General features: G+C 38.7%; 1 protein-coding gene and 1 long non-coding RNA gene across 2 annotated transcripts in view; one reads left to right on the forward strand and one right to left on the reverse strand.

The window, feature by feature from the left end:
• LOC132405599 (uncharacterized) overlaps window positions 1-9,592 on the reverse strand; it is a 55,018-nt gene extending 45,426 nt beyond the window's left edge. The window contains exon 1 of the long non-coding RNA XR_009515923.1: window positions 9,496-9,592. This is a non-coding gene — a long non-coding RNA (uncharacterized LOC132405599). The remainder of the gene's footprint in view (window positions 1-9,495) is intronic.
• LOC132405597 (teneurin-2-like) overlaps window positions 1-21,539 on the forward strand; it is a 1,448,984-nt gene that overhangs the window by 1,015,271 nt on the left and 412,174 nt on the right. The gene's annotated exons all lie outside the window — the stretch shown is intronic.

Raw genomic sequence — 21,539 nt, forward strand, 5'->3', positions numbered from 1 at the left:
TGAGCTAAGGATTCCTCAGTTTCATGTTAGCTAAGGCAGGTGTACAACAACAGGAAATTATTTCATTACAAACGTAAATTCCGTTTAAGCTTCCTTATTTTTTCTCTATTTCATTTTTATATAAGTTTAACTTGCCATAGACAATGGATTTTATTGATATAGTTTTAAAGAAATTAACCTGCTAATAATTCAGATCCAAGTTAGCCATTTTTAAGTGTCTTCAACTTCAGGCTCATTGTCATACAACATGGCAACAAGCCATTCTGCCCACCAATTCCGTGCTGACCATTGGGAACCTATCCAAATTAATCCTATCTATCAGTACCTGCCTATTGCTTTCTATTCCTGGATGAATTCAAATACTCACCAAGATACTTTGATGCTTTTAGCAACTCTTCTTCCACTCCTCACACTGGCATTTCATTCTAGGTGCTTACCACTCTAAGATCCCCCTCTTATTCTTTCTAACTCTCTTACCCTTTACCATAATTCTATGTCCTCTAATCTTGGCTCTGAAAGGGGGAAGTGCAGTCTCCCTTATTAGTACCACTCCTACTTTCACATATCTCAATCATGTTCCCTTTTAACCTCCTTTCCAGGGAAAGGAAACCCAACCTCTCCACTCTTCTCGTAACTAAAACACCCTGTCCCAGGTAACATCCAGCTCAGTCACCTCTGTACCCTCTTAAGCACTATTGCATCCTTTCTGTAGTCTGGTGAATGTACTGTACTCAGGACAATTGCTGAGGTCTCTAAGTTTTTCTAAAGTTATAATCTAGCCTCTCTGCTGTTGTATTTAGTGGACCAGCTAATGAAAGCCAGTATCCTAGATGCCTTCTTAATCATGTTATGTACAAGTACTGCCACCCTCAAGGATAATTTGACTTGCACACTCAGGTCCCTGTATTCCTCAATCGTTCTCAGGACCTTGCATTCATGGTGCTTGTCCTAGCCTCATTAATGCTCCCAAAGTGCATCATCAGGATTAATCTCCTTCAGCAATTTCTCAACCCATTTCATCAACATGTCACTGTTACCCTGTAGCCTTAGACTGCCCCTCCACACTATCAATCATTTTGTCATCTGCAAACTGACTGATCATGCCTCCTACATCTACATCAAAGTCATTCACATATATTCTGAGCTGTAATGGTTTCAGCACCATTCCCTTTGGGACACTACTAGTCACAGGCGTCCAGTCACAAGCACAGCCAGATGACTCTTAATGCCAGGCCAATTTTGTATCCAAATTCACAATTTGTACTGGACCAATAAATCCTAAACATTTGGACTCATCTCCCATGTAGGATCTCAGTGAAGGTCATATTGAAATCTATGTAAAGCAATCTACCACACTGCCCTCTTGAATACACTTTATCACCTCCTCAAAAAATTCAGGCATATTGATCAGACAAGATTTGTCCTTGACATAGCCAAGGGATCATTAATCCTGTCCTTCAGATTTTTTTCAGCTTACTTCCCTACTTCTGATGTTATGCTCACTGGCCTGTACATGTTGCCCTTCTTGAAAAGTGTGACCACTTTTGCCAACACCTGTCGTTTGAAACCTTACCTGTGACCAGCAAAGGTTTAAAAGTCTCAGCCAGAGCCACAGTAATGTCCTCCTTTGCCTCGCATTCCAGCCTGGGATAAATCTCATCTGCTCCTGGGGATATATCCACCTTCAAGCTCGCTAAGCCATTGAACGTCTCCTTTTTATTTACGGAAAATTGCCCTTGATTTCCATCTTACACTTATCGAGTTCCCCACTACAAAGACTGTTTCCTTTGTGAATACTAATGAAGTGCAATCTTCTACAGCCTTATTTCATACTGAAAACATTTATAAACAATAAATAATACCTTTGGCAATTTCAAATTTTTAAAAAACCTGTCAGGATAATTCTGGGGATATGAGTTCCACAACTATAAAGTCTGTTTATTTTGTGAATGCTAATGAAAAGCAATTTTCTAGAATTTTAATTCATATCAGAGACATTTGTAAACAGTGACTTATACCTTGGGCAAAGACAAGCTTTAAAAATCACATCAGGATAGTCCTGGGGAGGTGTCCTCACTTTATGTGATCTGAGACTTGGTCACAACCAAGGGCCTACCACACAGAAGAGTCATGGAGTGGAGGTGAACTGTGCAGCACAATGAATCACAAGGGGATGTGAATGATTAATTTGGATGCTGGATCAGGCAGCAGGCAAATTCAAGGTACAAGCTGGACCATGCGCAATTTTATTGAGTACAAAGAACTGGAGTCTGTGTGGAAATATCATCATATCAGTATAATGGGCATAGTGTTGTAAAATGGCTTTTCTAGTTAGCTGTCCAGCTAAAGATGAATCATTACCAATGCATGTCAGTTCTTCAGCTCAGCTACAAAAAAACCTGTACAAGGATACAACTGTACACCAAAATATGCAGTACCTGTCTCCCACCAATTGTTGCTGCAAATTGGAGTAATCATGTATTATGATATGGTAGCACGAGAGATACTTTCGAGCATTGGGAATTGAGGTGGCTTTTGTTCTGTAGCGATGAAGAATTTGACAAAAGATTTGTAACTGCTTTTCTCTATGTGAAATAATGAGATTAAATATTCTCGCAAATGCCAGGTCTCACTTGAAAGGTTAGATTTATTTAAAATAATGTCTTATTTTCAAGTATCTCTGCATAAAGGCTTCTGCAGATAATAAGCACATCTGGACAGAGATAAAGGCATGCATATAAGATTATGGGTTCGTGCAGAAACACTCTCAGTGAAATTTATTTTATATTGGAATTAATCATGAAACGTTCAGTGACCACTTTATTAGGTACACTTATAAACCTGCTCATTAATACACATATCTAATTAACCAATCATATGGCAGCAACTCAATGCATGAAAGCATGCAGACTCCGTCAACAGGTTCAGTTGTTGTTCAGACCAAATGTCTGAATGGGGAAGAAAGGTGTTCAAGTGACTTTGACCGTGGAAAGATTGTTGCTGCCAGACGGGGTGGTATTGGTATCTCAGGAACTGTTGATGTTCACACACTACAACTGCTGGATTTTACAAAGATTGGTGAGAAAAATTTTAAAAAAACATCCATTGAGCAGCACTTCTGTTGGTGAAAATGCCTTGTTCGTGAAAGAGATCAGAGGAGAATGGCCAGGCTTGTTCAAGCTGACAGGAAGATGACAGTGGTGTGCAGAAGAGCATCTCTGAATACAAATCATGTCGAACCTTGAAGTTCATTCGCTACAACAGCAGAATACCACAGATATACACTCAGTGGCCACTTTATTAGTTACAGGAGGTACCAAATAAAGTGGCCACTGAGTGTATTTTTCATATCAACTTATTTGTACAGAATGGACAATTTTATGCTAATATAAATCAATGAGACTTCATGTCAGAAGAATGAAATGTAGTCTGTCCTCATCCTCATAAAGTGGACATCAGGGAATCAAATTTTCACACAGCTTTTCCAACCTAGAATATGTCCTCCCCCAGTCTTATTACACTGCCAATCATTTACATTAAACTCAATCTCAGATGCAGAGCAATGTGGTGATTTCATTTGCTACACCATCAAATCATTATAAATACAGTGAGGAGTTCTGACAGTTTAGTGTCATTTAATAATTTGCAGGTTTTTGACTCTGGCACACTCTTGGAAGTATGTTTAAATTGCCCAGCCTTATAACTATTAAGCCTGTTGCAGTCAGCAAAGAGAGGAGACATTTACAATTTAATTCAGGGCTGGATTTTGTCCAAATCACACAAATGAGAAGGTAGTATATTAATCAGATGATTTTTATATGATTACACTTGAAAATTATCATTTTGTATTTAAATTAGCCACTTCTGATTTAACCATATCACTGGGATTCTAACAACTTTTGCCATGTAATAAATGTCACTTTTTTTTTGTAAAAGACCCCATTTATATTTCAAAAATGTGTGAAATTGATATTGCCCATGAATATCAATTTTAAAATAACACTAAAATTAGCTGAAACTATTCTGCTGTTGGAGTGCTTGTGTGTAACTGAAAGGCCTTTGATTCAAATCCCACTGAGTTTCATGCAGACCCACGTTAAATGTCACTTATTGGTGACCAGTTCTGGAAACATCTGAATCCTTTGGTCTGAAAATTAATCTCGCAAGCATTGACACAACTGGAAGTTTTACAAGGTTGCCAGTGAAACTGGAAAATGCTCTTTCTCTTGAACTTGAAAAAGGAAAAAGTTTCTCCTCATAAATATCTATAGACAAGAATCAACACAGCAAATATGGAATTTAGTTTCTCTGATGATGAGGAGTTCTCATTTCTCTCAGATCTTGTTTCCCAGTTTTATTTCCATCCTTTTAATGAGGTGACAAGGAAGAGGCTAAAATTTGATGAGAAGATTGAGCCATTCTAATACATGAAGTGAGCACATTACATACTTGGTAAAATTCTTCCAGCAGAAAACTCCTTCATTTGATCCTGGCACAGGGCATCCTGTTCGAATAAATAATCGTGAGTTGGGGCAGAACAAACTCAACCATCCTAAGTGCCAGGCCCCCAGGAGTAACCCACCATTTGATATTCTGTCATTTTGTCATACTAAAGCACATTGTACAAAGCATATTTGATACATCTCAAAAACAGAAAGCAGTCAAAATTAGAAGACATTCAAAAGAAACTAAACACATTTAACTAAGATAATTGGTGCAACTTGTAATCGACCTGAACTTCATCCCCTGCAGTTGTTCGTCCCTGATAACAAATAGGAAGCTGCAGCACCAAAGCTAGGTCTACGCTGGCACAAGTTCTGAGGGGAGATTTCCCAACAAAACTGCAAGGGGACTAGAGAAAGTTGGGGTTCTGTACAGCATTATCTGTGGAATTTAATGTAGGAGTACAGTCGGGAGGGCAGCAGGCAGCATCTCTCAGAAGATCCAAAATATCCATGTTTGTGCACACTCATGTGGCAGTCCCAAATATACTGATTATTGCAGAGAGAAATGAAGCCCACATGGAATTAAAAGTAAAATCTGTGCCTAGATTGTTTAATGATTCATAATATACAATACAAATCTCTCTGTTGAACTTTTTCATCGTCATAAGATGATGAGAGGCATTGATCGTGTGGATAGTCAAAGGCTTTTTCCCAGGGCTTAAATGGCTAGCATGAGAGGGCACTGTTTTTAGGTGCTTGTAAGTAGGTACAGAGGAGACGTCAGGGGTAAGTTTTTTACTCAGAGAGTGGTGAGTGCATGGAATGGGCTGCCGGCTACTGTGGTGGAAGCAGATATGATAGGGTCTTTTAAGAGACTCCTGGATAGGTACATGGAGCTTAGAATAGTAGAGTCCTGTGGGTAACCCTAGGTAATTTCTAAGGTGAAGACATGTTCGGCACAACATTGTGGGCCGAAGAGCTTGTATTGTGCTGTAGGTTTCCTGTGTTTCTATGTTTCTATCTCTTTGTTTTTACCTTCATCTCGAGATGTAGATACAAGGTAGGCCATTCAGCCCCTAATCTTTCTTCTACCATTCATTGCAGTCATGGTTGTTCTTTCAACTGAGTGAAAACTGAGTTTCAATTCTCCTGCACCCACACCACATTCCTTGATCTCCTTAAATTCTCAACGGAATTTACATTCATAGGCTTGCTTTAACCCACTGCTGCTTTTACTTTGATGTTTCTGCACAAGCTGCAAAATTACTTTGTTGCATTCCGCCGTCAGGCTGCAAACAGTTTTTGTTTTAAATATGAATTATCACCTTAATTTTGGGAATAAACAGCAAGAAGTCTGAAAGATATCAAGAGGAAGAGCATCACCTTTTCTTTCGTACTTCGGAAATTAATTCTAGTCCGTGCTGATGGATAAGTTATGAAGGATTTCATTGTTGAGGAAGTGTTTCTCCTGAACATCCCTATAGGTAGAGATCAACTGCACAATAATGCAGCAGTCTGTCATAACTTGCACAGAGGCTGCAAGCACATGAACCATGTGATTTTGCAATGGGGATCCACTGAGGTTAAGTTTAAAGTATATTGACTTAGTAGATTAGAAGGGGTTTCACCCTATTTCTGGCCTCTGACATTGAAGTCAATGTAATGTATTTCAGAAACTGCGTAACAGAGGTTGTGTGCTTTGCTTAGTATTATCAATTGGAACTGAATTTCTGGACAACTATGAAGTCTTCTAGGCAGTTTCTCGAGTAGGGTACATGGTCAGCACAACATTGTGGGCCGAAGGGCCTGTAATGTGCTGTAGGTTTCTATGTTCTATGGATGCTTAAGATCCCAGGAACTTAAAACATCTCCTTGTGCTCTAACCAGTATTCTACTCTCGGTATATATCACCAAATAGCTGTTAATTTATTTTATCGTTATATAGACAATTTCATTTTGCATAAAATGGGTGTTCCCTTTGTCTACTCAATAATCAACACAATTTTAAATAATTAAATGTGAGCCCCCCCACCCCTTACAGATGATTGAGAGTTTAGGTTACTTTACATCCAAATGGGAGATCAGGCAGACACTTTATTTAACACAAAGTACACTGCAGATGCTGTGGTCAAATCAACACATAGAAACAAGCTGGATGAACTCAGCAGGTTGGGCAGCATCTGTTGACATGAGCAGTCAACGTTTCGGGCCGAGACCCGAAATTCTGTCCTGACGAAGGGTCTCGGCCCGAAATATTGACTGCTCATTTCAACGGATGCTGCCCAACCTGCTGAGTTCCTCCAGCTTGTTTGTATGTGTTCACTTTATTTAACATTTGATGTAAAGTACAGCATTTGCATGGATCTAGCATGGATGTGTACGTTAACACATTGGACAGGCACACCTACATGAAGCTCTGAGTTTGGGACAAGTGTTCTAGCTGCTGAAGTGCAGCTGATACAGAACTTCAAAGATACGTACCCGAAGCATCTAATTTCACCCCAGCAACAGAAATCAAGAGGAGAGAATACACAGTTATTCTTTCCCTCCCATGACGAAACTAGAAAACTGGGTCTCACGACCAGACAGTGCAACGGTTTCTTCCCCCAAGCCATCAGACTCCTTAATACTCAGTGTAGACTGACATTTACATCATTTATTATTATTTTGTAATTTGTCTTCTACTGTGCCTATTGTCTTGTTTATTAATTATTGTACTGCCCTGCACTGTTCTGCGCTCTTTATGTAGTCCTGTGTAGGTCTGTAGTCGAGTGCAGTTTTTATGTTGTTTTACGTAGTCGAGTGTAGCCTTGTGTTGTCTCACATAGTCTAGTGTAGTTTTGTGTTGTTTCATGTATCACCAGGGTCCTGGAGGAACGCTGTTTCGTTTTCACTGTGTACTGTACCAGCAGTTTATGGTCGAAATGACAATAAACTTGACTTGACTAAATACTAAACTAAAGTAAACAATAAAAATGAAATCAAAATGACCCTGGGTAGAAGGCAATCAACAGTATTCATGGGGTAGCAGCTTCTTGGGTATTCTTCTGTGACTAAATGGCAATATTGAATTCTGGCCCGTCTTTCTTTGTAGAAGTGGCAGAGGACAGTGCTCACCATTATTGAAGAAGTGTTAATTGGATATTCACTAGCTGCAATGGTACACACATAGTTAAATTTGGGAGAAAAGACAAACAGTTTTACACCTGTAATTGATCAAAGTCTCTGCAATGAGATTTATGGAAGGACATGATATTACTGCCTTGCTTTGACAGGCATTTACCAAACCTATCACCAATATGCAAGTAAACTTTAAGGACACGATATATCTTAATTTAATGGGGAGGTTTGTTAATTCTCTTTGGTTAATAGGTACACAATTACCGTGTCCAGAGGTCTCAGGTTCCTGACAGAGCATTCTTCACTGAAATGGCTTTCTGATCGTAGCAAGTTACAATGGAGAAACCCAGAGAAATTTAGTGGATAAGTGCAAATGTAATGGACTGCTGTCATTAGTTTGTTTGCACTGCAAAATCCAACCCTGTATTATTAATGCTGAAAGATAATGGATGAATCCATTTGTGAAGGATACAGAGCTGAAATGTAACAGGATTGGAATCAAGGCCAATCTCAGTAATAGCGGATCAGTGCCTCATGGGAAATACATTGTTTCAAAATAAATTCATTTTAAGAAACTTGGTCAATGGAAGACAATTTAAATTTCATGGTGCATTATGAAAGGATAAATTATTATTGTTTTACTTTTCCATACATATTATCCTGTCAAAGCTCGGTCACTCAACATTAGTTGTTGAGCATGTCATGATACCAGGTATTTCTATGAACTATTCAACTTGTTTTAATTTATCACAGTCCTCCAGTGTCATTTTATAGATTATGCTGTCAAAGCCATTCCCTAAGATTTTTATGTTTTTAAGTCATTGTTTTAATCATACATCTGTTATAAAGACTTTCTCTCAATTCTGTGTTGGTGCCTTTCCACTGACAGTACAGAGTCTGGTAAAGAAATTAAATGAATGAGCTTGTGTTTGAACTTAATTCTTTACATTCTATTCTATGTAGCTGTCCCTTTGAGCTGTCAGTGACAAAGGGAAACTCACATTTATGCTTTGCTTCAGCACACCTCTAACAAATGTTTCAGAGCATCTCACATTAATCACTCTTTGCCCAATGCTCTTCGAAGATATTTCAGGAAAAAGTTTCACAACTAACTTCCACAAAAGGGTAAGTGTTCACAGACAGCACAGCATTTTTTGATGACATTCTCTAAACAAGCAAATCGGCTCAAGACACAAGAGAGATTCCCTACTTTTCTTTGAAAAGTATCACAAATGTGTAGCATCCACTCCATGAGGTAGATATTGTTTTGTTTTATATCCAGCAATTCAGCATATTTTCATTTAATGATGCATCAAAATATCATTCTGCAATTGAAATTCATGTTCTGCATTCGGAGTTGTACCCATGAACTTCCAGCTTGGAGATATGAGTGCTCTATTTAACTGACAAACGAAGTGTGAGAAAACAGTGGAAAGGGGATGTTATCCACTTTTTACATCTCCTTTATGATTATAACCTAGTATATGTTAAAGGGAGATAATATGGCACAAGCTCCCGATGTGAGCCAATTATGTCCTTACATTGAATTGTGTCAAGCAATGGAGAAAACGTGCATGCTTAATTACTATAACACAAGAGGTTCTACAAGTGCTGGAAATCTTGAACCACACACATTAAATGCTGGAGGAACTTGGCAGGTCAGGCAGCAACTATGAAAAAAATGAACAGTTAACTTTTTGTGGTCCTCCCATCGTCTTTTCATGTTCCTGTGCCCCCCCCCCCCCACTTCTTATCTTCCCTTTCCCTTCCCCTAACCTCACAGCCTGTCTGGGGTTCCTCACTACCTCTATTCCATGGTCTCCTATCCTCTTCTATAAGATTCCTTCGTCTTCTACCTATAATCTGCTAACTTGTCATCCTCCTTCCCCACTCACCTACATTCCCCCCTCACCTCTGCTCACTTACCTACCTGCTTGTACTCCTCCCTTTCTACCTATCCTTTTCTTCTTGCTTCAGTTCTTCAGAAGATGTTGGTGGAGGCATTACTGGAAGTTCAAGAAATCAATGTTCATGCCAATTTCTCTTTCCTGGATTCTGTTGGAAAAGGAAGATTTAGTAAGAAAACACACACAATATGCAACCGATCCAATGAAAGACTGCTCATAGTTTGAGCTTTCAGTGTCACCCCAAAATACTGCAATATGCTGCTCCATAGTTCAGCACCTTTGAGAAAAGTTTTTTTTTCCACATATGTCCTTATCCCCAGCTTCCTCAATTTAGTGGTCGTTTGGAAGCATGGCAGTTAAGCTGTTAAACTAGCAATCGTGCGATAGCAGCTGGCAAATTTCAATTCAGTGAATTAAGTGCTAGTTGGTACTTAACAACAATCAAGTATCAGCGATGGAGACATAATAATATCGGATTGATGAAGAGAAATCATCTCCAGGGAACGGACCCTTGCACCGTTGCTTGTGACCTCAGACTATGTAGTTGACTCTTAAGTGTCTTCCAAAAAGGCCTGGCAAAGTGAGGGCTCAGCAATGGATGCTGACTCATCAATCTCACAATCCATAAGCAATTAAGTAGTGTATAAATGTATGCACTGTGGGTCAGTTTCAAGAGAGGGACAGGAAGGTGGTGAGTTGCAATCACAGCACTTTCTGCAGCCTTGAGGTTAGCGGGACACCCACCAAAAACGTGCTTCAAGATTTGACGTGCCTGCGCGATTTTTTGCTGGTGATCATTGTCAAGTTCCTTAGTGCCCACTGGGAGTTGGCCTTTAGTGCAGTTGATGATTGCTCAGTATCAGCCACACACTGCCATTCTTCACTCAGCCAGCAAAAATTGGAGCTTTTTGGGGGAAAGCTGTGACCTTTGCTGTTTACTCACAAACAACTAACAGCATATTGCTCAGCATTTGGGAATGTAGCAACAACTAAAGATTTTGCATTTTCACATCAATACCGTGGGCACAACACACATTCAGCCTCCGTATCCTATGGTCATTATTACAGAAGATCAATCAATGGTGGTTCTTTTATTGCCAGCAGTATTTTTCAAAATGTCAATGCATATCCCAATGGTGGCCATTTGATCAGCCCTGCCCATATACCGTACTTAACTGGGCCAGTTTTTGCATGAAGGCAAATGCACACTAGCATTCATTACAGGAGGATCAGAATATAAAAGCAAGGATGTAATGCTGAGGCTTTATAAGGCCACACTTGAAATATTGTAAGCAGTTTTGAGCCCCTTATTTCAAGAAAGAAAGGAGAGGCTCCAAAGGAGTTTCAGAAGAATGATCCCAGGAATGAGAGGTTCAGTGTACAATTGCTCTGGGCCTGCACTCATTTGAGTTTAGAAGAATGAGGATGGTTCTCATTGATATCTGTCAAAGATCAAAAGCCCTAGATAGAGTGGATATGGAGAGGGCATTTTCTATCGTGGAGGAGCCCAGGACCACAGCCTCAGAATACAAGGGTGTCCTTTTAGAACAGGGATGAGGAGGAATTTCTGTAGTCAAAGGGTGGTGAATCTGTGGGATTCATTGCCAAACACATCTGTGAAGGCCAGCCCCTGTTTGAAGCGGAGTTTGATAGTTTCATAGGTTACGGGGAAGGCAGGAGAACGGGGTTGAGAGGGATAAAACCATTGATTAAATGGTGGAGCAGTTTCAATGGGCCAAATGGTCTAATTCTGCTCCTATGTCTTATGGTTTTATGATGAGGGCCCAAACATTTTCTACAGTGCCATATTTCTTCCCCCCACACACACTTTCCTTCTTCACTATGACAGCCTTATCTCTTCCTGAACTATGGCTATCATTTGGAGAATTCCCTAATCGCTGATCTGGCAGCTGTTCATACAGCTGCTGATGGGAACTATTGAGTTCCATTTGAACAAAGTAATTTATGTACTATATGCCGTGGTGCTGCTTTGGTCATTCAAACTTTTTCAGTCGATCCACATTGCACTAAATGCAGCACAAGTACTTACTTATCTATTGCCCTGTATGCTGCTGGCATTTCAAGCAGCAACAGAGGTCCTCCATATACTGTCACACATGATCTGTTTGGCATGGGTGACCCTACCGGGAGCCAAATTGCAAGGCCCTGACTCCAGCCAACATAGCACTTCGGGTCATTGAGGCATGCAAGCCTCCAAACTCTATAATAATTTTGTAGTCCTCTTGGAGGGCAGCACAGATCAGGTACAACAAAAAAAAAGATTAATTTCTGTTTCTAGACATCAAGGAGGAGTCTTTTGCATGCACGAACTGCACTCTTGTGATGTCAAAAGGACCTCAACACAATTTTGAGCTACTTTAAAGGGACCCAAATGGTTGATTGCTAGTTTTAATCTAATTTTAAACTTTGCTTTCTTGTTGAAACAAAGGAAGATTTTATTTAAACCAGAAAATTCTGGAAACAGCCAGCAAAGGAACAGAGAGTTTGTTTCTCACATGTGGGGATCTTCCGATATCCAGGCACTCTTTCTTTCTTTTTTTCTTTCTTTTTTATATAGGGATGTTAGGGGAGGGGGTAGGGTATATATATATATTTTTCATATATTTTCTTTTATTCTGTAATTATTTGAAAACTCAATAAAAAAAGTTTAATAATAAAAAAAAGACCTGTTGTCAGAACAGAGAAGATGTCCATGATTATCTTGTCTATTGCAAGTAGAAGACTAAGTTAAGTTCGATTGATATAATGAAGCACTGAATAATGAGAAAAGGTTGAAGAAAGAATGAGGAGATGTGGCAGTGGAGCAAAATCTGTTTGGTTGTTAAGGGATTACTTAAATGATGAAAATAAGATAATCAGATTGATTTAAACCAGTGAAAAATCCATTTAGTCATTAACCTAGAAATTATTTGCTTACACAAAATTGGATATCAGGGCATAATAAATTTACAGAAAATATTTTGACAAAAAATATGTGCAATCTTGAAATATGTTTTTGCAAAGCAACTAATTGAGACCAAGAAAGGATCCATGTGGTTTCAACACTCTGTGCAGATAAAAATACTTTGATGACAGGACAGAAAGCCAAGTTTTGCTTGATAGCACAAAGGCGGGCAATATTTCAAGTCGGCTAGATGGAAGTATTAGGTCAGTATTCTGTTGTATGTTTAGAAATCCTTTGAGAGATGATAAGGTCCAGGATGGCCTAGTGTCAAATCTGTAACCTGAAGTTAATGGTCATTAATATGTTTAGCATTCAGTAAACACCACGGGAAATATTAAAAATAAAAGCACTCTTAAAATATTAAATTTAGTTGAAAATCTAAAAACACTCACACTAATAAAATAATTAAATATGAATAAAATTGAATTTAATAAGAATGCCTCCTTATTACTTTCCCAGCAGCTGTTTCTACCGATTTGCTTTAGAAGGGTCACCTTCTTTGTTGTGTGCTTAATATTCCAGTAATATTGTAAATACATTGTTAAATGTAAAAGCACGAGTGGCATGCCATCATCATGCCAGCACGTTCTACGTGTACGCCTCACTTAAAGTAAGTTATCCCCGGCTACCTTGATTTCCTTGCAAATAGTTTTATGTTCTGGAGTTACAATATATTACACTATTCATGCTGCACAGGCTCAGTGAGCAAATTTCCAAGTGGAATGGGAGATGGTAAGAAAGAAAGCACAGAGGAAGGCAACATACACAAAATGAGGGAGGATCTCAGCTGGCTAGGCAGCATCTATGGAAAAAATGTATACTCGACGTTTTGGGCTGAAACCGTTCAGCTGGACCCTTTGTCCTGTGAAGGGGCTGGACCCCAAATGTCGACTGTATTTTTTTCCATTGATGCTGCCTGGCCTGCTGAGTTCCTCCTGCCTTTTGTGTGTGTTGCTTGGATTTCCAGCATCTGCAGATTTTCTCTTATTGTGACAGAGGAAGGCGTCATTTTAAGCTTACACAAGTTCTGAACATGGGGATTTGAGGAAACATGGTTAATTCCTGACAGATACACAGTGTATATGTTACATTTCAGCTGGACAAAGCCCTGCTTAGAACACAACTGGATTACTGTGAACAGATTTGGAGACCACACCATCACAGAAACTAGGACTGAATTTCCTGGAAAAGGGGATTTGAATTCCACCGATTCTGAGATGAAATGTGCTCTTTAATTTGAATTTACAAACGTTTGTAATATTGAAAGTATTTTTAAAACAAAAACAAAGATATTAAGTGAGGAAAACAAAATGCTGGAGGAATTCGGATCAGGCTGTGACTAAGTAAGGAAATAAAGAGTTTGTGTTTGTGGCCGAAACCTTTCATTAGGAATGGAAATAAAGAGGGCAGAAACCAGAATAGAAGGGTAGTGGGAAGGGGATGTGTGTGAGCTGGCAAGTGATAGATGAGAAGGGGAAGCTATGTATGTGGGCTTGGAGAAAGTGAGAATGATGTGGGAAGCTAGTGGGTTATAGGTGGAAGAGACAAAAGGTCTGAAACAGATAGAATCTAATAGGAGAGGAGAGTAGACCATAGGAAAAATGGAAAGGAGTGGGGAGTAGGATGTGAGTAATGGGCAAATCGTGGAGGTGGGGAAAAGGAAAGAGAAGGAGTGTATGGGCCAGAGGACAAGGGAAAACTTGGGGGATGAGGAGGAACAGCAGGGATTATTTACTGGAAGTTAGAGAAATCAATGTTGATGCCATCAGGTTGGAGAGTACCAGGAGAAAGAGGTATGTTCCTCTGATCATCTGTACTCAGCTTGACAGCAGAGCAGCCTGCGAAGAGACATTCAGTGTGAGAATGCTTTTTGTTCAGTACTAATTTATTTTTTATCTTTCTTATTATTACTGCATGTTACTGCTGCCGCAAAACAATAACATATGTCAGTGACATAAACCTGATTTTTATTTTGATTCTGAACTGGAAGTGGAATTAAATTGCTGGCCACTGGGAGGCCCTGGCTGTTCAGGCAGATGGAATGAAGTTAAGTTGCAGACTAGTCTTGATCGTTATGTGCAAGAACAGACTGAGGAGCTGATATAGCTTAGTCTTAAAATAAGGCTCAACAACTTTTAACCTTTAGAACTCCTACAAAAAAGTGAACTAGGATAAAGTGGAAGTACTTTGTCTGAAGTTAAAAAAATGCTCTATTCTGACATCAGAACGATAACACTTGCTTAGCATGCATTTCAGACATATAGTAAGTTTCAGTAAATCCATGATTGGATTTAGAGTGCTTTTGGAACCACATTACTACAATGAAAAAGTTGAGAGTAAAGATGCAGCTTGTTTATTTAACTCCAAAAATAAATCATTTTATCACACAGAGATAAAAAACAAATATGCAGGTTGAAATGAGAGCTACAGGAGCTAACATCCAGCTGGAGAACCCACAAACGTTCTTTACCCAAGAATTAACAGCACAAGGTGCAAAGGAGGATGATTTATTTGCATGTCCATTTCCATCTGGGTAATTTTGTTTCTTGAATTGAATATGCATTTAACAGGGATTTGCTGCAGTAATGTGTCTTTTGCTCAGTGTTTGTGAATCCACTCTTGACAAATCTATTTCTGTAGTAACCTTGTCACATCTTGATCAGGCACAGGAATGATATGTAGGATTTTCATACTAAGCACAAGAAATGACAGAATCGTCTATTTTAAAATGGCAATTTTTTGACACAGATGTATAGCATCTTTGAGTTTTAATGGAAATCACACGCTTTTCATTGGATGGAGTGTGGGTAACTTCGCTGTGCTCTGCACGTAAAGGTTAAGAATCAGCCAGGGTTCAACAGCAAGATTATTTAACAGACTTCTTTTTCTTTTCAATAATTTTATTTTACTGGTGTGTTTATTTTTGAAGTATTATGAATGTCATGGATGCTGGGCATTTACAATGTAAAGAAAGGCAGTGGATTCCATTGACAATACGATGCTTCAAAAGCTGATAATCCCCTTAAGAGCTTCCAACTGCTTCAGTACGTGGTTTGTGTTTGTTAGGGAAGATACACAATCAAAATTCACTTTGTTTCTTATTTTAATCCCTTCCCACTTCCACAATAATTTTTATAACACAAGTCCACAACACAAATCCTCCAGCTTCAAGTCTCATAGGTTTTAAATCCTAGGGTTTTGAAAGATCTAGAGCCAGTAATAACTACTCATCCTACAAACACTTCTGGTTTATTTTGTGAGTATAGGAGAAGTAAACATTAATTTATCAACACCAATAGTTAGAATGTCTTGAGCCTTCCAAAGGCTGTTGTAACTTTACAGAAATAAAATTGAACCAGCGATTTCATCAGTATTTATCTATAATTGATTTGTATAGTGCATTTTACTTCAGGAGTTCAACATCATCCACCCTTCTGTCACACGTGATGTCTTGCTGCAATGTCTTACAAAGATAAAGGTGTCCTAGAAAAGCAGGTTGTTGTTGCAGGTTCCCCTGGCTCTTGATTGCAGTGCTTCAACTTGAATGTGGAACAATGGATCTCATTTGAGACCTTTTACTTTTTTTTTGTGGACTAGGGAAGTTGCTGGACTCCCACCATCCAGATCTTGCTTTCTTTTTCACTGCAGCCATTTGGAAGGAGGCGCAGGAGCTTTAGTTCCCACAGCAGCAGGTTCAGGAATAGTTTCTGAACCAGTGTGGATAACTTCACTCACCTCAACACTGAACTGATTCCACAAACTGTGGACTCACTTTCAAGGGCTCTTAAACCTCATGTTCTCATTATTATTATTCAATGCCTTATTTATTTATTATGATTATTAATTATTTCTTTTTTGTATTGGCACAGTTTGTCTTCGTTTGAACATTGGTTGTTTATCAGTTGGTGTTTTTCATTCATTCTATTATACTTCTTTGTTCTACTGTGTATCTCAAGGTGGCATTTGGTGACATATACTTACTTTGATAATAAATTTACTTTGAACTTTGGAAGTATCATCTCTGATTGCCCCTGGATTAAGGAGGCAGTGAAGAGAGTCAGCCATGCAGGAGGGTCTGTCTCTGCCCTATCACTCATTGAAGCGCAGTAAGTGTAGTGGTTAGTGCGAAGCTGTTAATGCTCGGGGGGCTGGAGTTCAATTCTGATGTTGTCTGCAAGGAGTTTGTACAATCCTCCATGTGAATGCATGTGTTTCCTCCGGGTTCCACCTACATTCCAAAGATGTACAAGTTAGTAGGTTGATAAGTCATTGGAAGCTGTGCTGTGATTAGACAAGTGTGAAATAGATGGGTTGTGGGATGGTATGGCTCGCTGGGCTGGAAGTTCCTGCTCTGAACTGTATCTCTAAATAAATAAATAAATCCCATCTCTGAGGGACATTGATGAAGCACACAGAGTTTTACAACATTCCTTTGGTCTTATGGTTTATCGGTATTTAGTCACTATGACACTACCCACAGAATTCTTGTCCTTCTAACCCTCTGTAACAAAGACAAGTAGAAAGAAATAACAGTAGAGAGGCATACAGAAGAATGACATAAATAGCAGGGAGAAAGAGAAATAGAGGTCACTTTCACATAGAATGGCTAACGTAACATTTACAGAGTTGTAAATGGAGCTAATACAAGTACAGAATCCTCAAATTTATTGACAAACTCAGACAACTAACTTGGTGAGTTTGCTGTACTGGTGGTGTCAGAGACCTGGGCAACTGGGGTCTCACACACTTAAGCCAGAAAATGTCTTCTCACTTTATGAGCTAGAGAGATAATAAATCAGATATGACAGAATGGCAGAGCAGACTGGATGGGCTGAATGGCCTAATTCTGCTCCTATGTCTCAAGGTCATATACTTTAAATGTGCTGCAGGACCCAAGATCCATTAATTTTAAGGAGGATTGTAGGTTTGGAGATTGAAAAACAAAGACAACTTTTTTTTTAACCTGCTTATCTTTTAGATGTCTCTGAATATCATCAAAATCTGATTGCAAAAACAAGTTGAATATACATGATGAGATGGAGGGGAAGAAATGAAATATTTTGCTGTATCAGTGTTCAGTATATTTACTCTGCATATCCATATGCTTAATTCCCATATTTTTTATTTCTTTTTGTCCCCTGGGGCTAGTCTGTACTGATTAGTTACAGACTGGAAATGACAGGACTAGAAGTAATGATGCTCAAATGACCCTTAAGAATTTAATGAAGGGGAATAATACAATTTTAAAAAGTAGGGTGAGGGAGAAGCAATGAAGCCCATTTAGCTCTCAGTATGAAAGTAAGTACTGATGCACGTTTATAAAATATGTATCAAACTGAAGGACCAATATCGCCTTTAACATAGTTCATGTCATCGTAAGGTTTTAGTACCTTGTGCTGTTGACAGAAAAATGTATTAAGTTCGAGTTCCGTGACTTCCCACAAATCATATTACTTCAAGACTATTGAGAAATAAAATCATAGTCATTTTTACTGTTCTGTAAGATGAAATAGAGTATACCCCATAGGGTGCAGTTGAAAAACAACATCAAAATGTATGCTAGTTTCTACAACACTTATTGACAAATATTTAACTGCAAAATTTCCATCCAGTCTCATTATAAAAAGAGCATACAAGAATTGTATATAATTAGGATGCTCTTTGTATGTGACAATTATGTCTCAAGTCATCAAAGCATTGATTAATGCGCGTGGAAGGAGAGTAGAGAATTAAGCATCTCAGGCAGAGCCTCAGAAAAAAAAAAGACATTGCTTTAAAACTGAGATGGAGAGGAATTTCTTCAGCTAGAGGTTGGTGAATGTGTAGAATTTGTTGCCAGGGAAAGCTGTGGAGGCTAGCACATTGGGTGTATTTAAGGCAGAATGATAGGTACTTGACTCGTAAAGGGGTTTAGAGTTACAGGGAGAATGCAGGACAATAGATTTGAAAGCAAGTAAGCCATAACTGAATGGCGGAGCAGACTCAGTGGGCTAAATGGCCTAATTCTGCTCCCACGTTTTATGGTCTTACGGTACCTGTAGCTGACTATGAAAGCTGCCTGATTCTCGTGGAACGCATTGTCAGGACGCTGTTCAGCTCATTTGCCAACTCTGAGGGGTGGACTTTCATCTTCATAAGCAGTGATCTGTCAAATTTCCATCTGATCTGCTCCACTGCACTGCTTCCAGTTGATAAAGATACATAATCAAGCCTCTGTGGTTAAACTCCTCACTACCATTTGACTGCTTAAATTTAGGCTGAGGAAGTGATCCTGATGCTGTTTGACTTGCTGCCTGTCTGTGGCAATTTTCATCTTTGTTTCAGATTTCTAGAATCTGCAGTTTTATTGCTTTTCGAAAGCATGTTATGATAAGTTGATACAGAAATGAGAATATTATTCATTATTGTGCATATTATGCCTTCTGAGCCTTTTGATTCCATTATGGGCTGCAGCTCACATTCAGGTGTCTATTATTTTATATATTTTTCTATAAATCATCACAGCCACTTGATTGGATTATAGTCCATAACTCACTTACAGGTATCCATTATTTTATACATATGCAACGCATTTGAAGCTCTCAATTAGATTACATACCGTAATTCACTGCCAGTTATCCATTATTTTCAATGTAGGACATGGTTAAAACCAATTTCCGCTTTTTTTTTAGTTTTAACATTATTATTCTCAGACACACAAGTCCTGCTTGCAGCTCACTGAGAGATCATGTTTCTTTCGAAACACCAGATGATCCCAAATGCTTTAATCTCCCATTGTGTAAGACTCAGAGAAAGAAAAGAGCTTGCATTTATACAGTGCATTTCATATCCTCATGAGAAACTCAAATCCTTTACAGACAATGAATTAATTCTGAAGAGCCATCAGTGTAAGCCAATTTGCACTGAGCAACATCTTAAACAGCAGTGACTTGTTTCACTGGTATTGCTTGAGGGTTCAAGGTCAGCTAGGACACTAGGAGAAATCTTTGCTCTTATTCAAGATGTAGGTACAGTCGCAAACAGAGACCTGGACTACTGAGTTTCAGATCTTTGTTCAAATTTCACCAGAGTAGCGTGGAAATTTTAATTCAAATAATTAAATAAATTTGGAATAGGAAAAAAATGCCAATATCACTGATGCGTACCATGACATGGCTAAATTGTTGTTTAAAGAAAAAGTAATGTGATTCACGATCTGTCTCCCTTATTTGCTCTGTTATACTTATGACCACAGACCTGTACTGCTTAAATCTGGGCTACAGCCACTCATCAAGGTATGTACTTCCAAACCAGATAGGGGAGGAGAGCAAAAGGTAGTCTATCTAGAAAAGGCCATATTCCATGACCAAATAAATATAAGGAAGAAAATGTCTTGAGATCTTCTTTAACCCCCTGACCAAATTTTTTATGACCTTCCCTGGAAGAAAGCAGATTCAATTTTGGCAAACATTGCATGCATGACATCAGCTTAGATGCATCCAGGTTCTGTTCAGATTCCAGCCAGTGTGCTTGTTGAGAACTTCCAGTGCATAGATTGGGGAATCTGCTCTTTGATCTGGTGGTCATGAACACCTGGCTTAGGATATGTTCACCCATTCATTTAAATGAAGCTGTGATTAAGAAGGGTAAGAAGATAAGTTACATTTTCTTAAATGCTTGCATTTGCATTAATGTTTTAAATTATTTTATTTTTGATTGTCATAATTTCATGATATTTAATTTTAAAATAATTTTATATTTACTTTTAATAGTAATTGAACACTTCTGTGTGTCTGGGAATAAGAAGTTGACACTTATGATGGATGTAAAGCTGGAGCTGGAGGTCTTGTACCTGCCAAATATTTTCTCAGTCATCTTCTGTGCCGTGTTTTTTCTGGCCTGCCCGTATGACTTGGTTATATCATGCCATCCCTAATGTCACTTAAGGCTTCATTGACTTTGTCTCAGGCAGTCACCAGTCAAGTCAATTTGCAGATCCAAACCAGATACACACAGGTCAATGGAAATCCAAATGGCAAATGTGGGCAGCATTCAAGAAAATTCTGGCAAGCACCTCCAACGCTGCAGCATTTTCTCATTACTTCACTGAATTGTCAGCATACATTTAGACCCCAGCAGTGGGATGTAAATCCACATATTTCGAGCCCAAAAGGCGAGAGAATGACTGCTGAGTTTAGAGGTCATATGTCAATAGATACTCTGCGTGAAAGTTGCTGCTGTGATGACAGGTGATGGAGCTTGGAATCTGCGTTCTAAAAACAGTAGGATACGTTTGGCACGCTGTATTAATTATGTCTTCACAACCCAATGTTCTGTATGAGATGTCTGCTGACAGCCAGGCTTCAAGAACTTCTATGGCAGTTACTGTTGAAGTTTTAGTCATACGGAAGGAAATTTACTGTCCCATCCACCAGGAAAGTCAACGATCAGAAATCGGTGATAATTATGGAGGTGATTTTTATTTATCTAATAGCAAAAGCTGTATAACTGTCATGTCCACCTTGTTATGTAGGGCTGTCAACCACCGTAAAATTGAACATGTGAAGTTCTAAGTTCTTTGAGATATTTGGATATCTAATTAAATGACCACATGAAGAAATAGCAATGTGAAACCACGACATATATTTAGAAAATTAAGTGGATTTTTTTCCAGTGTTAAGGTTCTTTTCATTGTTATTAAATTTAGGAACATACCCAAGAGATAGTTAGGTTTCTTTCACTTTAGCTTCCTTTTGGAATTCCCATTTTCCTCTTGATTTGATGATATGGCTGTGTTCTGGATAAAACTTTGGGCAAGTTGGACACTCACAGTTCCTATCGTGGTTTTCAGCTTTTTCAATTTCCTTATAGTCTTATAGAGCTGTATCATCTGTGTTTCAAAGATATATCAGTGGCATTAAGAAACACATTAATAGAATAAAATTATGTGGAATGCCTCAGAGAGGGATTCATTGGCTTGAAAATAAGTTGTATGAATATTAATGGATACTTAAAACAGTTCTCTAATATTCACATCATGTAATGTCAGGGCTGTTTGAAAATTTTTCATTTTTCAATTCCTTACTGGTCAGTTATTACCAAAAGTTAATTTTTGATTATGAT

Source organism: Hypanus sabinus, chromosome 15 (genome assembly GCF_030144855.1).
Source record: "Hypanus sabinus isolate sHypSab1 chromosome 15, sHypSab1.hap1, whole genome shotgun sequence".
Classification (NCBI taxonomy): domain Eukaryota; kingdom Metazoa; phylum Chordata; class Chondrichthyes; order Myliobatiformes; family Dasyatidae; genus Hypanus; species Hypanus sabinus.